A 22415-nucleotide genomic window follows, 5' to 3' on the forward strand; every position below is an offset into this window, starting at 1 on the left:
CATACCACACCAAACGCCATACGAATCACAACTTTATGCATTCAAACGTGGCCATGTTCTCTTTGTGAAAAGAATATGGTTATACTCCTAAGGATGTTACACAAGTCATGGTGGTTCATGCGACGTGTGACTCTAACCCTCAATGTTTTACAATGTGTTTTAACTAAAAGTCCGACAAGTCGTGGTGATACACAAATACCCAGCTTTTGGTTCGATTTGATTATGCATTTTTGATTTGTTTGTGTTAAACTGAAAGTCTTTCAAGTCATGGTGATACACGAATACCCAACTTTTGGTTTGATTTGAGTATGCATTTCTGATTTTTATTGGAACAAACAAGTTATGAAGATTCATACAATGTGTGATTTTCGAAGACTTAATTGTTCATATTTTGGTTTTGAAAAGTCATTGGGTTATGTGAGTAGTCGAGTTTTAATTCGTTTTCTGAGTTTATATATTCATAGAAATTTCTAAAAGTTGTGACATTACACGAATTGTCGAGTTTTGAGCCGTTTCCTTTATTTATTATAATTCAAAAGGTCATGGTAATACGTGAATCGTCGAATTTCAATTCATTTCCTTTATTATATATTCATTTGCTATTTTGGGTTTAAAATTGAAAATTCGATAAGTCACGGTGATACATGAATAGTCGATTTTCAATACTTATTTTCTCGTGTGCTTTAAAATTATGAATTCGAAAAGTCATGGTGATGCATGAATTGCCGATTTTCAATTAATTTTCTTTATATAATCCGTTTATTATTATGGTTTTAATTGAAAATTCAAAAAGTTATGGTGATACATAAACACTCGATTTTTAATTCGATTTCATTACCTATACTAGGTTTGTATTAATTCCATGTTTTTATTTCAAAATTTGATATATTTTTCATATGTTAATGCGAAAATTTACGAGATTAGTATTATTGAAATGCGAAAACTCATATCGACTCATGAGCATTTCGATTTCGATTTCGGATTTTGTTTCATACGATTGTACTTTATTTATTTTCATATTTATAGATGGATTCCGAATTTAGGAATCTCTCATGTGACATTTCTTTTTAATTTTGATATGAATTTCATATTTACGTTCCGTGTGACGTGAATTCTTCACTCTTAGTTGCATGTCTTCACGTTCTCCTCGACGTCGCCCTTGAAACTCAACCCACAGAACGACAAAACCGATCATCAGGCAATTGAACTTCATAATGTCAACCGTGATAACCCAAGAAGCATTACTAACCACAACAATACGTTCAAACCTCAAAGTTATGCCCGAACCAATCCAGATTTGACCCAACTTTTAGACACTTAAACCTAACTCAACAAATATACTTACACGAGAACCCACCCTTTGTGTAACACGTGTAAATCTACCACTTCGCTATCGCAATGCGGAAATGCTCTAAATTGTGATAAAATCGACCATCATCTTTTGCCAAGGAAGCATACACATTTAACACCTACTTATTCCTACGACCTATTACCCAACCATTTATCCCCACCATGTGCTCGTGCTTCGAGTCTGCTATCAATATGATGACCCGAGCACACCTGTCATACTCGGAAAGGCCTAACTTGTTTCCGCCATGCGATACTTACCTCACATCCATTGTTCACTTAAAAGTTTGTTCGACTTTCGGCATCAATGCTTAAATTTTTTTAAAAATAAATAAATTTGCTATGCATATCTTTTCACGTATTTTTCTCTTATAAACACCTTTCACGTAAAAATATGAATTCTCGATTATTTTAAATAGTCAATATACAAATATATATATATATTTATATATATATATAGGGTGGAGTTATAATAAGAAGTGAAATGTGTCTAAAAAGTGTAAGAAGTAATCTGGTGTGTTAGATTTGGTGATCTGATGGTCTAGATGAAAAGTGTGTTTTTTGGGCTGTGTGTTTTATTTTAATACTTGTTTTATAACACTCTAGGAGCATAATCGTCTAGTGTGTTATATTATATATGGAAACACTATCAATCTATAATTATCTTTTTTTAATCCAACTTTAAAACTAACTACCAAGAACATCACAAAATACATAACAGTGTGTTTTAAATCGAAATAATCAAACTTTAAAAAAACACTAGATTTTAATCAAAATTTAAAGCACAACACCAAGAATGCCAAGAACACCAAGAACAAAAACACACTTTTATTAATAAAAAACACACCAGTATTAAACCAGTGTGTTATATTATATATAGAAATATTATCAATTTATTTTTATTAATATTTTGTAAACCAAATTTAAAACACAACAACAAGAATATCACAGAACTAATAACAGTGTGTTTTGAATCAAAATAATCAAAATTTAAAAAAACATCATATTTTAATCCAAATATAAAACACAACACCAAGAACTAAAACACACTAGCTTGAACTTCATAACCAACATTAATGAACAAGATATATTACAGTGTGTTTTAAATCAAAATAATTTTTTATTCCAAATTGAAAACAAAACACCAAAAACATCACAAAATATATTGTAGTGTGTTTTGATTCAAAATAATCAAATTTAACGAACAAAAACACACTTACAAATAACCAAAATCCAAATTCACTACACAATACCAAAGAACTTTCATGATCGACGTCATGAGCTAAATGAATATAAACATACTATGCACTAAATGAAAAACACCAACACAAAATTCTCTTTACATATAATAAATGAATTAAAAAGAAAACTTATCTATATTTAAATTATTAAATTCAAGCCTTTGAAACCAACAATATATATAAAATCCACTACCACCAAAAGAATTTATTCACAGTAAGTTCTTAGTTCACACCCTTTAGAGTCTTGAACGTCTCCCCTGTTTTGCAAAAAAACGATGAAAGCAAAAACGATGACTTGGTGGTGACGTCAATATCAAAGGCAAGCGTGTTTCCGGTCATCATTCGATTCACCGGTAAGCGCGAGACGGACTTCGGCATCATTACGATTCTTCGAGTGGTCGTTGGCATCGAAAGATTTGAACTAATCATCCTTCGTTAACCTAGCAGTGGTGGTTCTGGTTTCAGATCGACGGTGGTCGTTGGCGCGGGATCGGTGTGGTGGCAAGGCGGCGGGGTCTTTATTAAACGAAGGTTGTGGTTTCAAATCATTGTTATTCTTAAGTCCTCAACACCGTCGTGAATGTTGATATTGTTCCGTCGCCGACCTCGACATTGTTCAAATTGAACGAATTAGAAACCGGGTTGTAAAAAAACGCGATCTTTTTGTTGGTGGCCGAAACGTATGGTTTGGGGTGGGGCGGAGAACCGTGGGGCTTGAAGGTTGGGTAGAGTTTTTCTTTCAATCAAGGTTTTCGTGATGGGCGGTGAATTGATGTGTGTATTTATGGGAAATTGGTAGATCAGATATTTTTGAAAATATATAAATTGTTGGTGGCTATGGACATTATAACCAGGAAGATGGAAATTGTGATTTTTCTATTTAAATAGAGAGGATAATTAATTTTATAATTCAATTCCATAATTAAAAATAAATTATAATTTACCATCTTGCCCTTATGTCTTATAATAAATCTAACGGTTCATATTACTTCTTACACTTTTTATGAAAAAACTATTTTTATTCTAACATTCCTCTATATATATATATATATATATATATATAGGGAAAGGATCAAGAGAAAACTTAAAAACTCTCAAAGAATTATTTTTAATTAAAAATAAAAAAATATTTTTAAATTTCTGTTTTTGACATTATTCTTATATTTTCCTACCCTTTTCTAGAAAAAAATAAAAAATAAATAAAAAAAACCCGCGTATTACTATGTATTACACATACGTATTACTGTGGGAACCGTTGTATTACACATGCGTATTACTATGTATTTTAAAGTTTAATAATGTTTAATTGCATATATTCAATATTTGTGTATTATATATGTGTAGTAGTGTTCTATTATATGACAAAAGAATAATAATAAAATAAAAGTCGATGTAGTGCACATGTGCGTTAATGTTGTATTACACATACGTACTAATGTGTATTCGGTGTGCGTATTAGTCTTATATTGCATATATACAATAGTGTGCATCAAATATGTGCAATAGTGTTGTATTCTATGCAATATAAACACTTTTGCATATATGCAATGCACACTATTACACGTACACTACACCGACGAGATTACCGACAAAGGTTTTTTTTTTTTCCGAACCAATAACAACATATAAGAATAATAGAAAAAAAAGAACCTTCAAAAATTTTTTTTAAAAAAAAGCTAAAAATAGTTATTAGGAGTTTTTAAGTTTTCTCTTTAAAAGGAGTTTTGTAAGGCCCCGAATCCCAGGAACCCTACAGTTGGTATTCATACAAAACACTTGTAAAAATATTTAAACTTGAAAATAATTCATTTCATTAAAATCACCAATTCAGAGTATAATTCAGCGGAAAACATAAATAATAAAATAAGTTCCCAAAACCCCGGGAAATTATCCCCAAAACCAATTTAAATGTATTTTATAAAGCTTTTTAAAATAAAATGTTCAATAATAAAATCTTCCATCCACGTATGCCCTTCACCGTCAAAATAGCTTCGTGCACATCCAAGCGATAAGGCATCCTCCTCCTAACCTGAAACTCACACTAACATGCACACAAAGTCAGCTTGAGCTGAGTGAGTTCAAGTTTTTAATAAATAACATCTATAATAAAAATCATAATAGGCATTCCAAAGGTTTTAAAATATAAAAGGAGTACACCAGTTAAGCCATCATCATTGGTAAATAATCATTCTTATATATATATATATACTTACATATATATAAACATCTTTATAAGTACATTCCTATATATATATAATTATATATATATAACATCCAAGTAATAACATCAGGGTCAAGCAAACGTACAACCCAAACAAGTAACATCTCATCAACGTATGCAAACACAAAGTAGGCATACATAACATCCGTAGTCGATACGACTACAACATCGCCAAATATTGGCCATACAATAATATATATATATATATATATATATATATATATATATATATATACACACATACCATAACATCCCAAGGCCAACTATATACTAGCAAGTCTATATAAAATAGTTTAAACGTTTCATCAAGCAATTCACTTAGGTGTGCATGCTAGCCCAAAAACATAAAAAGAATTAAAAGGGGCATCATGAACTCACCTGACACGAGACACGGATTCACCACGAGCTAGAGAATCCTTAAGAAATCCCAAGACTCAAACACCTGCCGATTTACATTCAATCAATACTAATGACATCAAGATGACTCGTTTACCCTACGAGACGTTCTAACGGGGTTCGGGTCACCTAAAGCCTCGAACTCATCAAACTAAATCACAAAATCCCCCGAGGCCTCACATTCACCAAAACGACCCTTAGACATTCCTGGGAATAAAGAATTCCCAAATTACCCCGGAAGCACTAGGTGATACCAGTACGCGTGTCTAAGAGTCGTTTAGGCCATTAACATCCAACTCAGCCCCGTGTGGACCCAACATGATAAAGTCACAGCCAACAAGTCCACACAATGCTGCACGAGTCAAATGGGTTGGTAATTCGCAAGTACAACGCACCAACTACTCAATAAACGTAATTGCGCGTTGTGCCGACCCGTTGGAGTAACCGACAACCAATTCACCCCATAACTTATAAAAATGATTTTTCAACAGCCCGTACATCAAACCAAGTGTCCCCGAGCTGAATTGGTCATTAATCACTTCAACCCTCGCGTTAAACGCACCAAACTACAATTCTAGTCAACCGAACACAATCTTTCAAACGATAACTAGTTGACCAATCTAACGAACCCCAATGAATATGGTTTTTAAGTATGATATACTACACATACCTAGGAGGATTTTGGTGCAAAAAGCTAACTCAAAACAATCTCGGAAAAGCTCAATTGGACAGCCACCCGGTTAGCCTACAACAAGCCATTAATCGATCAATACGCGTGTTATAACGACCAATTATGGTGTAAAAGACTTGGGGAATTGTAGTACTAATCTTTAATTGATGTTTTACGCTCACGACTTGGCCAGAAAAAAGAAAAATTGCAGGGGGGGCTGTGTTGCGCCGATCGGACCAGAAAGAGAGGGGTTAGGGTTTTCTTTTTTTTTCTTTTTAAATATAAAATAATAAATTTCATTCTAGCCCCTCCAAATTGAAGTATATGGCATCTTGGAAGAAAAGTTAAATGCTTTAACGTACCAGGATGACGAGAGGGCTTCTGAGAAAGGTCCTTTAAATCCCTAGAATTATACACACTCTACATACTTTAAATCTTTAAACCGGAAATTAACGGGTGTTACAAGTCCACCCCCTTACAATGGGATTCGTCCCCGAATCCCGATGCGATAGGAACAACTGCGGATAGAGTTTCATCATCTCGTATTCGGACTCCCAAGTAGCCTCGGAACCCCTACGGTGCCTCCACTGTACCTTCACCTGTCTAACCACCTTATTTCTCAAACTCCTTTCCTGACGGTCAAGTATAGTAATAGGTTCCTCAACTTAGTTCAGCTTACTATCGAGCTCAATATCATCAAGAGGCACATGGGCCTCCTCATCTGCTAAACATTTCCTCAAATGGGACACGTGGAACGTAGGATAAATCCTCGCGAGCTCATCGGGCAACTCCAGTCTATACGCTACCTCACCAACACGGGACAATATACGAAACAAACCAATGAACCTCGTACTAAGCTTCCCTCTCTTACGAAAACAAATAAAACCTTTCCAAGGAGAAACTTTCAACATAACCCGATCCCCAGCCTCAAACACAATAGGTCTTCGCCTTTTAACCGCATAGGACTTTTGACGATCCTGAGCGGCCTTCATAAAAGCCTTAATCTTATCGAGTTTCTCAGTCGTAGCCTCGACCACCTTCAAACTACCCAACTGTTTCTAACCAATGGAACCCCAACAGACTGGAGTCCTACACCTCCTACCATACAACATCTCAAACGGTGGCATCCCAATCGTGGCGTGATAACTGTTATTATAAGAGAACTCGACTAACGGTAAGTGACGATCCCAACTACCACCAAAATCGATAACACAAGCCTGTAGCATATCCTCGAGAGTCTGAATGGTCCTTTCGGACTGACCATCCGTTTGCGGGTGATAAGCGGTACTGATGAGGAGTTTGGTTCCCATCTCCTCATGAAACTTCCACCAAAACCTAGAGGTAAATCGCGTATCCCTATCCGAAACTATGGATACCGGCACCCAGTGCCTAGAAATGATCTCACGAATAAACACATCGGCCAACTGCTCGGAATTAAAAGTTTCTCAGATCGGCAAGAAATGAGCGCTCTTGGTCAGTCTATCAACGATTACCCAAATAGTGTCATAACCACCCCTAGGAGTACGAGGCAGTTTAGTCACAAAATCCATCGTAAGATGCTCCCACTTCCACTCAGGTATTTCCAAGGGCTGAAGTTTCCCGAACGGCCTCTGATGCTTGGCCTTAACTTGCAGACATGTCAAACACTTACTCACATACTGAGCCACCTCAAACTTCATCGTAGGCCACCAATAATTCTTTTTCAGGTCTTGGTCATCTTCGTCGCGCGCGGATGAATGGAATAGCCCGACTTATGTGCTTCATCCAAAATTTTACCTCTGAATCCCCCATACCTCGGTACCGATAAACGCCCATCCTTATACTTCACCCCATCACCGACGTCTTCCAACAATTTCTCTTGACCCCAAATACGCTCTGACATAATTCATTCCACCTGTAAAGCTTCATTCTGAACGTTGGCTATCTGCTTCAAAATATCAGGTTTAAGAATAAGTTGATAAGATTTCACACGAATAGGTTTCAGTCTCTCCTTCCGGCTCAACGCGTCGGCTACCACGTTAGACTTACCGGGATGGTACATAATCTCCAGATCATAATCCTTAATCAACTCCAACCATCGACGCTATCGCATATTCAGTTCCTTTTGTTCGAAGAAATATTTTAAGCTCTTATGATCGGTATAGATAACGCAAGGAATGCCGTACAAATAATGCCTCCACAACATAAGCGCAAACACAACCGCCGCCTACTCCAAATCGTGAGTAGGGTAATTCGCCTCATGAGGCTTCAACTGCCGTGAGGCATAAGCGATGACTCGACCTCGCTGCATCAGAACACACCCAAGCCCCTAATAAGAGGCATCAGAATAAACCACCAGATCATCGGTGCCATCAGGTATAGCTAAAATCGGGCCATGTGTCAACCTGTTCTTCAACTCGAGAAAAGCCTCCTCCTGCTCAGTACCCCAAACGAACTTAACACTCTTCTTAGTCAACTTGGTCAATGATGAAGCAATATTCGAAAAGTCAGGAATGAAGCGACAGTAATACCCCGCCAAGCCCAGAAAACTACGAATTTTGGATGGAGATTTAGGAGATTCCTATCCGTTTACGGCTTCCACCTTTGCAGGTTCAACCAAAATACCACTTAGGTTAATAACATGACCCAAGAATTGAACCTCACGTAACCAAATGGAACACTTCAAAAATTTTGCATACAACTTGTTCTTTCGCAGAGCTTCCAAAACTTCCGTGAGATGACCGGCGTGATCGAATTCACTTTTGGAATACACAAGAATGTCGTCGATGAACACAATAACCGAACGATCGAGCATCGGCCTACACACCCGGTTCATAAGATCCATGAACGCAGCCGGTGCGTTGGTCAAACCGAAAGACATCACGAGGAATTCATAATGCCCATAACGAGTGCGGAAGGTAGTCTTAGGAATATCTTCCTCCCGAATCTTCAACTGATGATACCCGGACCAAAGGTCGATCTTCGAGAACCAACTAGCTCCTTGGAGCTGATCAAATAAATCGTCGATCCTTGGAAGAGGGTACCGATTTTTAACAGTGAGCTTATTCAATTCACGGTAGTCAATGCACATCCGCATGCTACAGTCCTTCTTCTTAACGAATAGGACCGGGGCACCCCAAGGTGAGATGCTCGGTCGAATGAAGCCCTTGTCGAGCAAGTCTTCCAACTGAGCCATAAGTTCTCTCATCTCATTCGGTGCTAGACAGTAAGCGGCTCGAGCAACGGGTTTTGCGCTTGGCACAAGGTCTATCTGGAACTCGACCTCGCGGTCCGGCGGCACATCTGATAAATCATCTAGAAATACATCCGGGAAATCCCGAACGATACGAACATCACCGACGGTAGCCACCTCGGTTTTCATTTTTATTGCATATGCCAGATATGCCCCGCAACCCCGCTGCATCAACCTTCCCGCCTTAAGCATAGCTATGATATGTGGCGTCGCACCATTCCGGTCACCGAAGACCGTAATCTAGGTCCCATCCGGGGCCATCAGACGAATAAGTTTCTGACCACAAATGATCTGAGCATCAACACTCGCGAGCCAATCCATCCCGAGCACCACATCGAAACAACCAAGCGGTATCAAATACAACCGCACCGGAAATCTATACCCAGACAACTCGATCGAACAACCCTGAATAGCCCTAGACACGGAAACGGATTTTCCTACGGCGACCTCAACCTCAAACACATCGACCACGCGCTCGGGTGATTTATTCAATGAGGAACAGAAAGCGGTAGACACAAAACTTCTACTGACGCCCGAATCAAATAAGACTGACGCATGTAATTCATCAAGTAAAAAGGTACCTAGGATAATATTATACTACTGCTTAGCTACATGATCATCACATACGATTCCTAAGGAATAAGAAATTATAGCGGTGGAATAAAAGCTAAATAAGCAAAAGTACCTAAAACAACATACGTATCATCATTCGCCTCCCTCTTGGAGATGTTGAAGGCCCTCGCCCTGGCCTTCGGCTTCTCTTCCATCTTCCCCGTCGAGGAAGTCCCCTGACCGGACCCCCCCCCCCCCTCGCCTTACTGGTAAGACAGTTTGATGACAAGTGACCGGAATCCTTACAGCGGAAACAAGTCAACGTCGGACACTCGAAATGGAGGTGTCCCACCTTATCACAACGAAAACAGGAGCCAGAACCACTCTTACATTCCCCCTTGTGTGGTTTCCCGCACTTCTTGCAATTACCGAACGCCGCATCCCTCTTAAACTCAGAAGTCTCAGTCTTCACCCTTTTCTCAGAAGAATTAAAATTGCTTCCCCCTGGATGCTTACCATACGAATTAGTGTTCCAAGTCTTCCTAGTCTCGGTCGGCGGTAACTTCTCCCTCTGATCATATAATGTACCTGCTAGGGTAACTACCGAGTGAAAAGAGTTCATGTCGGTGGTCACCACACCCTTACGAATATCTGTCGGAAGCCCCTTCACATACTTTATAATCCTCTTGGCTTCGGGAGTAACCAAATCGGGACATAAACGTGCCATTTGGTTAAACTTGGTGGTATACTCCCGATGCGTCATACTACCCGCCTCCAAGGTCAAGAATTCTTGTTCAATCTTATCCAATTCATGCGGAGGACAAAACTGATCAAGAACCAACCTCTTCAACTCATCCCATGTCATCCTCCTAATCGAACAATCACCCATAGCCTGCGCCAGATTATCCCACCAACACAATGCCTCGGAACGAAACGAGGCAGTAGCATACGTCAGCATGTCATCCCCCTTGCACTTACTAACTCTCAGAATGGCCTCCATCTCCCTTACCCACTGATGTGCTACCAATGCATCCTTAGTACCATCGAAAGAAAGAGGGTCCCACTTCTTAAAGTCACCATATGAGCAACCCCGAATAGATACACTAACAGTCCGCACTTCGTCTTCATCCCCACTCGGCACATACACCTCCTCTTCCTTTCCGACTTGCACCTCCTTACTCTTCCTTCCCTTATCCGAACTCTTACCAACCAATGACTCCTCCATGGCCCTAACGGCCTCAGCAACGATCTCAGGAATGGTGCTATGGAGCACCTGGTAAACCTCATCCGCGATTGCCGTGCGCATAGCAGGATCTAAGGCGGGGTTATCCCCCTCCTCATGAATCGGGTTTTCTTCCTGCTGGGAAGTAGGAATCTCATTCTTGGCTTCCCTTATCCGAACTCTTAACAACCAATGACTCCTCCATGGCCCTAACGGCCTCAGCAACGATCTCAGGAATAGCGCTATGGAGCACCTGATAAACCTCATCCGCGATTGCCGCGCACATAGCAGGATCTAAGGCGGGGTTACCCCTCTCCTCATGAATCGGGTTTTCTTCCTACTGGGAAGTAGGAATCTCACTCTCGGCTCCGGCACGTGGCTTAGGACCACGACCACGAACACTAGGACGGCCTCTCTTAGCTGCTCGAGTATTAACCACGACTTATCCCTACAAAGACAAAATTTTAGCTTGGTCAAGTAAGAGTGGCATTTAGAACATGTAAGGTAAGGGTAAACTGCTAATGACGTTGATCAAGTGTAATTAGTCGTTTACTTTACCCGCCCGTCCTAATCACCCTCGGCCCCTAACCACGTTAGCATTCTATCTAACACTTAAACAATTAATCACATACTGGAAACCTTAAATTCAAAGGAATGACTAAATAATTTAAAATTACCTCTTGGCGTGCAGCTACTCGCGGTGGGCATACTAGTTTCTTTCTTACAGTTCGAGTCCAAGCATTCGGGGATGCTCGGATCCCACGAACCACGGCTCTGATATCAACTTGTAAGGCCCCGAACCCTGGGAACCCTACAATTGGTATTCACACAAAACACTTGTAAAAATATTTAAACCTGAAAATAATTCATTTCATTAAAATCACCAATTCAGAGTATAATTCAGCGGAAAACAAAAATAATAAAATAAGTTCCCAAAACCCCGGGAAATTATGCCCAAAACCAATTTAAATGTATTTTATAAAGCTTTTTAAAATAAAATGTTCAATAACAAAATCTTCCATCCACGTATGTCCTTCACCGTCCAAGTAGCTTCGTTCACATCCAATTGATAAGGCATCATCCTCCTAACCTAAAACTCACACTAACATGCACACAAAGTCAGCTTGAGCTGAGTGAGGTCAAGTTTTTAATAAATAGCATCTATAATAAAAATCATAATAGGCATTCCAAAGGTTTTAAAATATAAAAGGAGTACACCAGTTAAGCCATCATCATTGGTAAATAATCATTCTTATATATATATATATATACATATATATATACTTACATATATATAAACATCTTTATAAGTACATTCCTATATATATATAATTATATATATATATATAACATCCAAGTAATAACCTCATGGTCGAGCAAACGTACAACCCAAACACGTAGCATCTCATCAACGTATGCAAACACAAAGTAGGCATACGTAACATCCGTAGTCGATACGACTACAACATAGCCAAATATTGGCCATAAAATAATAAATATATACATACCATAACATCCCAAGGCCAACTATATACTAGCAAGCCTATATAAAATAGTTTAAACGTTTTATCAAGCAATTCGCTTAGGTGTGCATGCTACCCCAAAAACTTAAAAAGAATTAAAAGGGGCATCGTGAACTCACCTGAAATGAGACACGGATTCACCACGAGCTAGAGAATCCCTAAGAAATCCCAAGACTCAAACACCTGTCGGTTTACATTCAATCAATACTAATGACATCAAGATGACTCGTTTACCCTACGAGACGTTCTAACGGGGTTCGGGTCACCTAAAGCCTCGACCTCATCAAACTAAATCACAACAGCCCCCGAGGCCTCACGTTCACCAAAACGACCCTTAGACACTCCCGGAAATAAAGAATTCCCAAATTACCTCCGGAAGCACTAGGTGATACCAATACGCGCATTTAAGAGTCGTTTAGGCCATTAACATCCAACTCTGCCCCGTGTGGACCCAACATGATAAAGTCACAGCCAACAAGTCCACACGACGCTACACGAGTCAAATGGGTTGGTAATTCGCAAGTACAACGCACCAACTACTCAATAAACGCAATTGCGCGTTGTACCGACCCGTTGGAGTAACCAACAACCAATTCAGCCCCATAACTTATAAAAATGATTTTTCAACAGCCCATACATCAAACCAAGTGTCCCCGAGCTGAATTGGTCGTTAATCACTTCAACCCTCGCGTTAAACGCACCAAACTACAATTCTAGTCAACCGAACACAATCTTTCAAACGATAACTAGTTGACCAATCTAACGAACCCCAATAAATATGGTTTTTAAGTATGATATACTACACATACCTAGGAGGATTTTGGTGCACAAACATAAATCAAAACAGTCCCGGAAAAGCTCAATTGGACAGCCACCCGGTTAGCCTACAACAAGCCATTAATCGATCAATACGCGTGTTATAACGACCAATTATGGTGTAAAAGACTTGGGGAATCGTAGAACTAACCTTTAATTGATCTTTTACGCTCACTACTTGGCAGGAGAAAAGAAAATTCGCAAGGGGGGGGGCTGTGTTGCGCCGATCGGACCAGCAAGAGAGGGGTTAGGGTTTTCTTTTTTTTTATGACATAAAATCATAAGTTTCATTCTAGCCCCTCCAAATTGAAGTATATGGCATCTTGGAAGAAAAGTTAAATGCTTTAACGTACCGGGATGACGAGAGGGCTTCTGAGAAAGGTCCGTTAAATCCCGAGAATTGTACACACTCTACATGCTTTAAATATTTAAACCGGGAAGAAAAGTTATTATTTTGTTTCATATAATACAACACTACGATACATATACAATACACAAATATTGAATATATGCAATTAAACACTATTAAACTTAAAAATACGTAGCAATAAACATGTGTAATACAACGGTATCGCACAGTAATACGTATGTGCATTACAGTGGTTTTTTTTTGTTTTTATTTTTTTCGAGCAAAGAGTAAGAAAATATAAGAATAATGGCAAAAACAGAAATTTAAAAATATTTTTAATTAAAATAATTTCTTTAAGAGTTTTTAAGTTTTCTCTTTAAAAATGAGTTTTCTCTTGATCCTCTCATTATATATATATATATATATATATAAATATTCACAAAAATATTTTTAAACGAAGTATAATCAAGATATTTTTCTAAAGGAAATCTCATTTTTAACCAAACGGGTTATCCCCAATATTATTTTTATTACTATCCGTACAGTCATTACTATTACTATCATTATTATTACTATAATTATTATTATTAATATTATTATTATCATTTTTAAAATTATTTTACTATTATCATTATTGTTGTTGTTGTTGTTATTATTATTATTATTATTATTATTATTATTATTATTATTCCAGAAAGATCTTTAAAATGAGAATATTTTTAAGTTAGATAAAATTTGTTATAAGTTACTCTTATCACCATTTACTAAACAACCAACTTCTTCATACTTGTTAAGTCTGTGAGTCCCTTTAATATAATATTATCACTATAACAATTGTAGCATTTGACAATCCTCCATAATGTTTTCATGAGACACAACCCGATAGAAAATCTTTTTCACGAAAAGGTTTTATAAAGTTTCGTGAACTTTCGTACTTACTAAATGTTTCTTTGCAAATTATTTTTTTTCCTTGAGTAAAAAAAATCATGTTTTTACAATGGATTTTCACAAACAAGAATCTCAACAATCATTTCTTCTCCCCTTCCTTTTCAACGCCAACGAGTTTCGAGCTAATAAGTCATACCACCGCCCCCCATAATAATTTTCATACCGCAACCCATCTTCGAGAAAACAAGCATTGCAAACCACCAGTTGTTGTGCTTCCTTTCTTCTTCATATAGATATTGTTATGTATATTATTCCGTTTGGACATTATCGAAATAATTTTTATGTATCGATTTCTTCCAAAGATTGTTTACGAATTTAATTTTAAGTTTAATTATTCGATAATTAGTGAACTATTGTCATGCATAGTTGATTTTGAATCGGTTTACTTGTTATTTCAATCTCGTGGTCTATAACCGATTTCCCCCAAATGTAATCATTTAGTGGAAGTTGGGACTATGAGCGTGTTATTATACATGTTGAGTTGTTATTGTTACACAAGTTGTTTTGATTACGTGAGTAGTCCTAGTTCCACTCAATGTTTTATTCAAATCATTTTACATTCTTGGTTCCTATGTTTTATCAATTTGACCAGGTTTTACTGTGATTTTGAAGTTTCAAATATTTTATTCTCAATGTTTTATCTATTTGAGACCAAAGTTGTACTTTGATCTCGAAGTTACAATTATTTATTTATTTTTAATCTCAATGTTGCCCTTATTTACATTGACATTTTATTTATTAGAAACTTTCAAATGTTTAACGAGTCATTATTGGCTCTAAAAACTTACACTATTATGATATTTTGATATTAAAGTTTTGTTATCTATTTTATTTGAGAACACAATGCTTTACCGACTTACGTGTTTATATTTAGTTGGCTCAACGCCACGTTTATTTACGCTACTTGTAACGTCCGTAAATTTTCGATAAAAAGGTTTAGCCTTGTAGTGTTGCGTACACCTTCGGGCTTGACCCGGCATTCTTCCGAGAGCTCCTGGCCACCCTCGTAAACGTTTCTCACTTAACTTTCCACCCAAGTTGCTACACACTTCATACTGGAAGGACTAGAGTGTAAATTATTATTTTATATCATAAAATAAACCCTAGCCCCCCCCCCCTTATGTCTGATCGGCAGGAGGAAGAGCACAAGAACCCACGATTTTCTTTTTTGCAGCAGTGATTATGCCATAAAACTCCAATTCCATGTCGGTTCTATGATTCCCCAAGTCTCTTACACCTTAATTGACCTTTACATTGCGCGTATTGATCGTTAAACGACTTGTTTTAGGTTAACCGGGTGGTTGTCCAATTGAGCGTTTCCGGGACTGTTTTGAGTGAGGTTTTTGCACCAAAATCCTCCTAGGTATGTGTGGTACATCATACTTAAAAACTATATTCATTGGAGGTGTTTAAGTAGGTCAATTGATTTTAGTTCGAAAACTAGGGTTTATCGGGTGTAGAATCGTCAATTGTTGAGTTTGATGCGTTAATCGATTGAATGACCAACCGAATCAGTTTTCATGGCCCTAGGGGGTTTAAGGGCTGTGGGAAAATTCTTTTTTTTGGTACTCAGGGCTGATTAGGTTGGTGATTAGTCAATCAAGTCAGTTGTGCGCGAATTGTCGTTTAAACATTAAAGTGAGTGTTGTGAAAATGAACCGCCAACCCTACCAACACGGGTGACATAATTATGAATGTATGAAAAGGTTAAGATGGGAATTGGTCCATTTGGGTCTGATTTGTTTAGCAATTGGTTTTAAGATTTAATTACGCGCGTATTCGACTTGATTTGCATACCGACGGGTGAGTTGTGCATCATGGTTAGCCCCGACCATGATCGTAGGGTGGACTTGGTTAATTGAAAGGTTTTAGGGGCTGAGGTAAAGTAAATGAGCTTGGGTTGGGCCTCGGGCCAAATTGTTAGGCTTGAACGGCCCCGTTAGGCAAGTGTGTTCTTATGGTCTAGTTTAGTAACGCGTTGTGTACAATTTACAGGCCCTTACTTGTGAGTGTGCACTTAGAGATTTCCTAGCTCGTTGCTGGTGTTTGGTTGATTTCAGGTGAGTTCATGATGCCCCTTTTTACTCTTTTCAAGTTTTGGGCTAGCATGCACACCGTAATACAATTTTACACGATTTTACTCGTTACAACTATTTGGATGGTATTACATAGCCTTATTCATATTTGTGCATTTATGAAACTATTTGTGAACTATATTTTATGCCTTAGGATATTGTAGACTCGTTTATGGTCTTATATTCCTTAAGGTTATACATATTACTTGTGGTCTAGGCTCGAGGTTGCTATTAGTCCTAGTATTAAATGATTTTCCCAGATGAAACGTTTAAACTATTTTATATAGGCTTGCTAGTATATAGTTGGCCTTGGAATGTTATATATATATATATAAATTATTGTTTGGCCTATATTTGGCGATGTTGTAGTCGTTTCGACTACTGATGTTGTGTATGCCTACTTTGTGTTTGCATACGGATGGATGGTGATCTTGGCCAGGCCAAACTATACAACTCAGGTTCTTAAATCCTGTGGCGGGCCGTGAAAAGCCCGTGAGGGGGGAGGCTCGTGTGGCATGATCATCATCGGATGTTACGTGTTTGGGTTATATGTGTGCTCGACCCTGATGTTATTACTTGGATGAGATATTACTTGTTTGGGTTGTACGTGTGCTCGACCCTGATGTTATTATTTGGATGGTATTTATAGGGATATAAATATATGGATGTATATAGATGTCTAAGTACGAATACTTAGAGTTGATGATGGCCTAACTGTTCGTATCCCGTATTATATTTTAGACTCTTGGAATGTTTTATAATCCCGTTTTTATATTTAAACCCTTGGAATGATTTATTTAAATGTCTATTATTAAAACTTGAACTCACTCAGCTCAAGCTGACTTTCTGTGTATGTTAGTGTGAGTTTCAGGTTTAGAGGAGGATGCTTACCGCTTGGACGTGCTCGAGACTACTTGGACGGTTGAAGGCATAACTAGTCGGAGATTAATACGTAAACTGTTTTCTTTTCATTTATTACTTTAAACATTTCAATTATGGTTTTGGACACTTGGTTTTAGTACTTGTGATTTTCTGCTGTTTATTACTCTGAAACGATTTTAATAAGATGAAATTGTTTGACTTTAAATTTTTGAGAAATTTAGTATGATTACCAACTGTAGGATTCCCGGGAATCGGGATCTTACACTGTTATTTTCGACTCTAGTGTTTCGGCTAATTATGTTGATGTTGACTTTAACGTTTTCATTCATTATTATTATTTTTATCCTAGGTTACTCTAGAATCTCGCTTATTTCATTTGAACTTCAACAACATTGTTATTTCGTTTTTCATTTATTTTGGCCTAATGTTTTCACTTATCCTTGACCTCAAGGACTTGTTTATGTATTTTTCAACCCTTATAGTTTATTACTCTTGATTTAAAAGCTTCCATATAAGAAATTATTTTTATCTTAACCCACATAATGGGACAGATTGTGTGGACCATCCGACGATAAAGGTAATTATGGGTCGACATGTAATTATCCAAGTCCTCACATGGAAGACATAATAAGTACGTTGTGTATAACAACTCGAAACCTGGAATGACCTTAAAAGACGGGACAAATGCAGTATGATAAGGGCATGATGGATACGCCGCTGGTACATCATATATATATAAGTATCCTTTTCATATTTCTCATTTGTGGCATCTTTCGGGTCATTCAAAGATTGATGTTATTGTTTTCATTTAATTATGTAATTGCAAAATTTTTAAAACTTTTAAACAACTCCGTTATGTTAGCTGTTTTCTTTTTAAATTTAATTTTTATTTTAATTTCGGGACGAAATTTTTAATAGTTGTGAATCTTGTAACATTCGTTACTTTTCAAAACCGAAAACCCGACCCATTTTCGAATTTTCAGTTTTGTTTAGACATATATATATATATATATATATATATATATATATATATATATATATATATATATATATATCACGTTTGTTTCATGCGTTTATATGACATTCGTTAATTGTTATTTGAATTTTTACTTGTATTCGTTAGACCGACTCGTTTCATCATTTTAATGCATTCTTGTTCATTGTTAATTTAATGTTCACAAGGGTTTACGTTTATCGTTTGTTCGTTCCAAGTTATTTTGCTGCATTTAGCGAAACTCCGAAGTTAAAAGTGGTTATTTAAACCATACGCGAACTATACGAGTATAATTCGAAAATATCCAAGTTTTATAAATATTATTTCATCTTTAAAACATATCAAAATTCAAGGTTCAATATGTAATTATATTTTAATTTCTCTTTTAAAGGAATATGAAGGTTAAGGGGGCTAATATGTAAAGTTATTTAAAATATATTATTATTAAAAAAAAACCCAGCCCGTACCCCCCTTCCCCACGGTTTCCCGGCCATCGTTTTCCGGCCATCGGAATTCAGTTCCGGCCAAGCCCAAAAACCTCATCAAACAATCTTTTTAACTCAATTAAATATTGTAACGGCCATAGACTATAACGTAAAACCTATAATCAACAATATTATTAAATATAACAGCCAAAATCAACGCGTATTAATCTCGTTAACCCGTAGCAACCGCTGGAATTTCATTCGCAATGCATTAACAATCATTTAAGCCAAAACGTTCTGATTGAACATATAAATAGGACCTATCCCACCATCTAAATCTGCCATAATCAACAACTTGATTTAACTGTTGGACTCGGTATGCCCAAGACACATATTATTATTGATGTGGCTAGTACGCCATGATCCAAGTCGGGTCATAACCAATAACAAGCTAGACAAACACCAATAATACTTGTTTATATATGATATGATCATAACAAATGAATATTAACACTTGAGTTATTTGGAAAGGGGTTTCCAAATAAAATGCACTTGTGAAATAAATAAATTATATGGGTGATTTATACTTTGAGAGAAAGCATTCCATATTGTTGTTTAAGAGGGTTAAGTAACAATATATTAAGCATGTTACCTATAATGTGTTATTGTTGTGTATGACACAATATAAGTGTGTATAACACAAAGCATTGTGTATGACACAATGCAATGTACATATATATAGAGAGAGTATGAAAAATAATAAAAACAAGAAAGGAAGGAGGGTGCCCCCCCCCCCTCTCCCTTTTCTCTTATTTTATTATTTAATCTAACTTAGTGGGTACATGCAAGAGGGTTGATTGGTTGCCTTGGGTGGTGCCTTTTATAACTCTTTCATCTCTCTCTCTCTCACAAACAATAAACTATTACACAAGACACAAAAAAACACTCTCAACTCTTCCTTTTCTCTCTTGGGTTTTTGGCCAAAGGAAGGAGTAATTTCAAGTGTAAATCCTTGCTAATCAAGGTGTATTGTCGGAGGCTTGGGGTATGCAAGCTTGAGGACCTTCTTTTTGAAGTTCTTGCCTTCCAACCATCCTCTTCATCACCCGGTTTTGCTTCTTGAAAGGTAGTCTTTACATGCATGGCTCTTAGTGTCATGCATGTGTTTGATAGTATTTATTTCGTATTTGGATCCGGGCTTGGGTTTTGCATGTGTAAAATTGGTTTTATGCACTATAAACTAACAAGAATTAAAACTTATTTCCGCTGCGTTTTTCAAAAAATTGGGATTTTATGTCTTTGATAATCTTATTAAAACCCAACAATGGCATCAAGAGCCGCTTATACGGATGCATGCTTCATTAGACCCAAAAATTTTCGGGTTTATGGTGGGGTTTTACAATATGGCCGAAAATGTTAGGGGTTTTGGTTACCCCATGGTTTTTCAAGGTTATACTTTACATGTATGTGGTAATCTTGATAAACTAAGTCATTTGGATGATTGATTGTGTTGTTTGGACAAAACCCAAAACTTTTGGTTTTGTCAAGTTTGGCCGAAAGTTTCATGGGGTCAAGGGGAACCATTTTGGGTCATTGTGTTATTTCATATTTGGATGTGTAATAGATGTTCATAACCTAGCCATGGCCTTGTGTATGGTTGAATGTTTGTGTTGTGTTATTTATTCATTCGATATGGTTGTAATTTATTTGGGTTGTGTAATCTATTTATTCATTTCATTTGGTTTGTAATAATAATTAGATTAGATGCATTTCTTTTACTAGAAAAATGTATTAGGATATATTTTTGTAAAAGAATATGCAAGGAAGGAAGCCCAAATAAAATGATGGAGACCACAACACGGGGGTGAGCACTTGGAGCATTTGGATGCGGGATCAAGTGGGAGTTCACCGACACAAGCTCATGTCCTTTTGGGTCCCTTAGGAGAGACTTTTTGACACACTTGTCTTCGGTCAACAACTGTAGTCAACATTAGGAGGCTATGGTTATGATCTTGTGGATGTGTATTTTATGCTTGCATGGTTGATTTACTTTTGTTTGTGTTATTGCAATGTGGTTTGCTAACAACTTAAAATCAACTAGCATAAAATTGGTTCCTTAGAAATCGTTAGGCAATAAATATTGGTTTTATTAAAGGCTAATGATTTCATAATAAAATGGGTTTTATTAATAGGAACTTTGAAAATGGATTTTTCAACTAAGTACCATACATTTGAATGCATGCAAATGAAAGGTACATAAAAGGTTTTTCAATCTAGAATTTAGAAAACTAAAATCCTTTTTTATAAAATAAGTTGAACACCATCCTTTTATACGACACTCGAATCACTTGGGAACTCGATGTGGGATAAAGGTCACCTAACCGCATTAGAGGAAACTTGTGAGTTTGAGGTGGGTTTGCCATATTTGTGGGATAAAGGTCACCTAACCACTTGTATGTGTAAACTCACACGTATGTGTAAATGGGATGACTAAAATTGGAAACCATGTGAATAGGGTCACCGAAGCATGGTGTACAATGGTGTTGATGGGATTAAACATGCCGACTAAACATGAGATGTTTAACCGATCCCATAAAACTAGAAGTTGCAAAGGGTTGCAATCGTCAAACGTTGACTACCTTGTTAATTTGAATAGTATGATAAATGTCACCTAACTACTATTGGAATGTAACGTTGGGTTCTAGATTTTAATCATTCATTGTCTTGGAGACAAAAAGGGTATTAAAGATTAAAATTATTGATATCGAAAATACTAAAATTGAGCTTTGTTATATTTGTAGATGGTCGCAATCAACAACCCACCTAACGTTATTATTCCACCCGTTAATAACCTATCACTAAGATCTATTCTCGACAAGGATTGTCTAAACTATACCAACTTTATGGATTTGTATCGAAACTTGAGAATCGTTCTCAAGCAAGAAAAGAAATACTACGTATTAGAGGATCCTATTCCCGATAAACCTAGTGTTGACGATGTCCAAGACCATAACGATTGGGTTAAGCACCATGAGGATTCGATGCAAGTTTCTTGCCTCATGTTGGGAACTATGATTCCCGACATTCAAAAGGATTTTGAACTTCATGGGGCATACGACATGATCACCCAACTTAAGGAAATGTTCCTTACGCAAGCTAGGGTGGAACGCTTCGAAACGGTTCGAGCACTTCCTGCATGTCGTATGGAAGAAACCCAATCGGTCTCATCTTATGCACTTAAGATGAAAAGCCATATTGATTGTCTCGAGCGCCTTAATTGTCCCGTCTCAAAGGAGATAGCCACGGATTTGATGCTAAATGGGCTAAACAAGAAATTTGAGACTTTTGTAATGAATTACAACATGAATGGACAGGACAAGATCATTGGTGAGCTTCATGCAATGCTCAAAACGGGCAAGACGTGAATGGGTAAAAAGGTTTTACATGTTCTCACGATCAATGAGGGAGGCAATAGGAAAAGGCATCACCTGGAACCCAAGGCAAAGGTTGCCAAAGGTAAGG

Source organism: Bidens hawaiensis, unplaced genomic scaffold, assembly GCF_021521415.1.
Source record: "Bidens hawaiensis isolate Kalapana, Puna unplaced genomic scaffold, B.hawaiensis_p1.1 tig00005079_1, whole genome shotgun sequence".
Taxonomy (NCBI): domain Eukaryota; kingdom Viridiplantae; phylum Streptophyta; class Magnoliopsida; order Asterales; family Asteraceae; genus Bidens; species Bidens hawaiensis.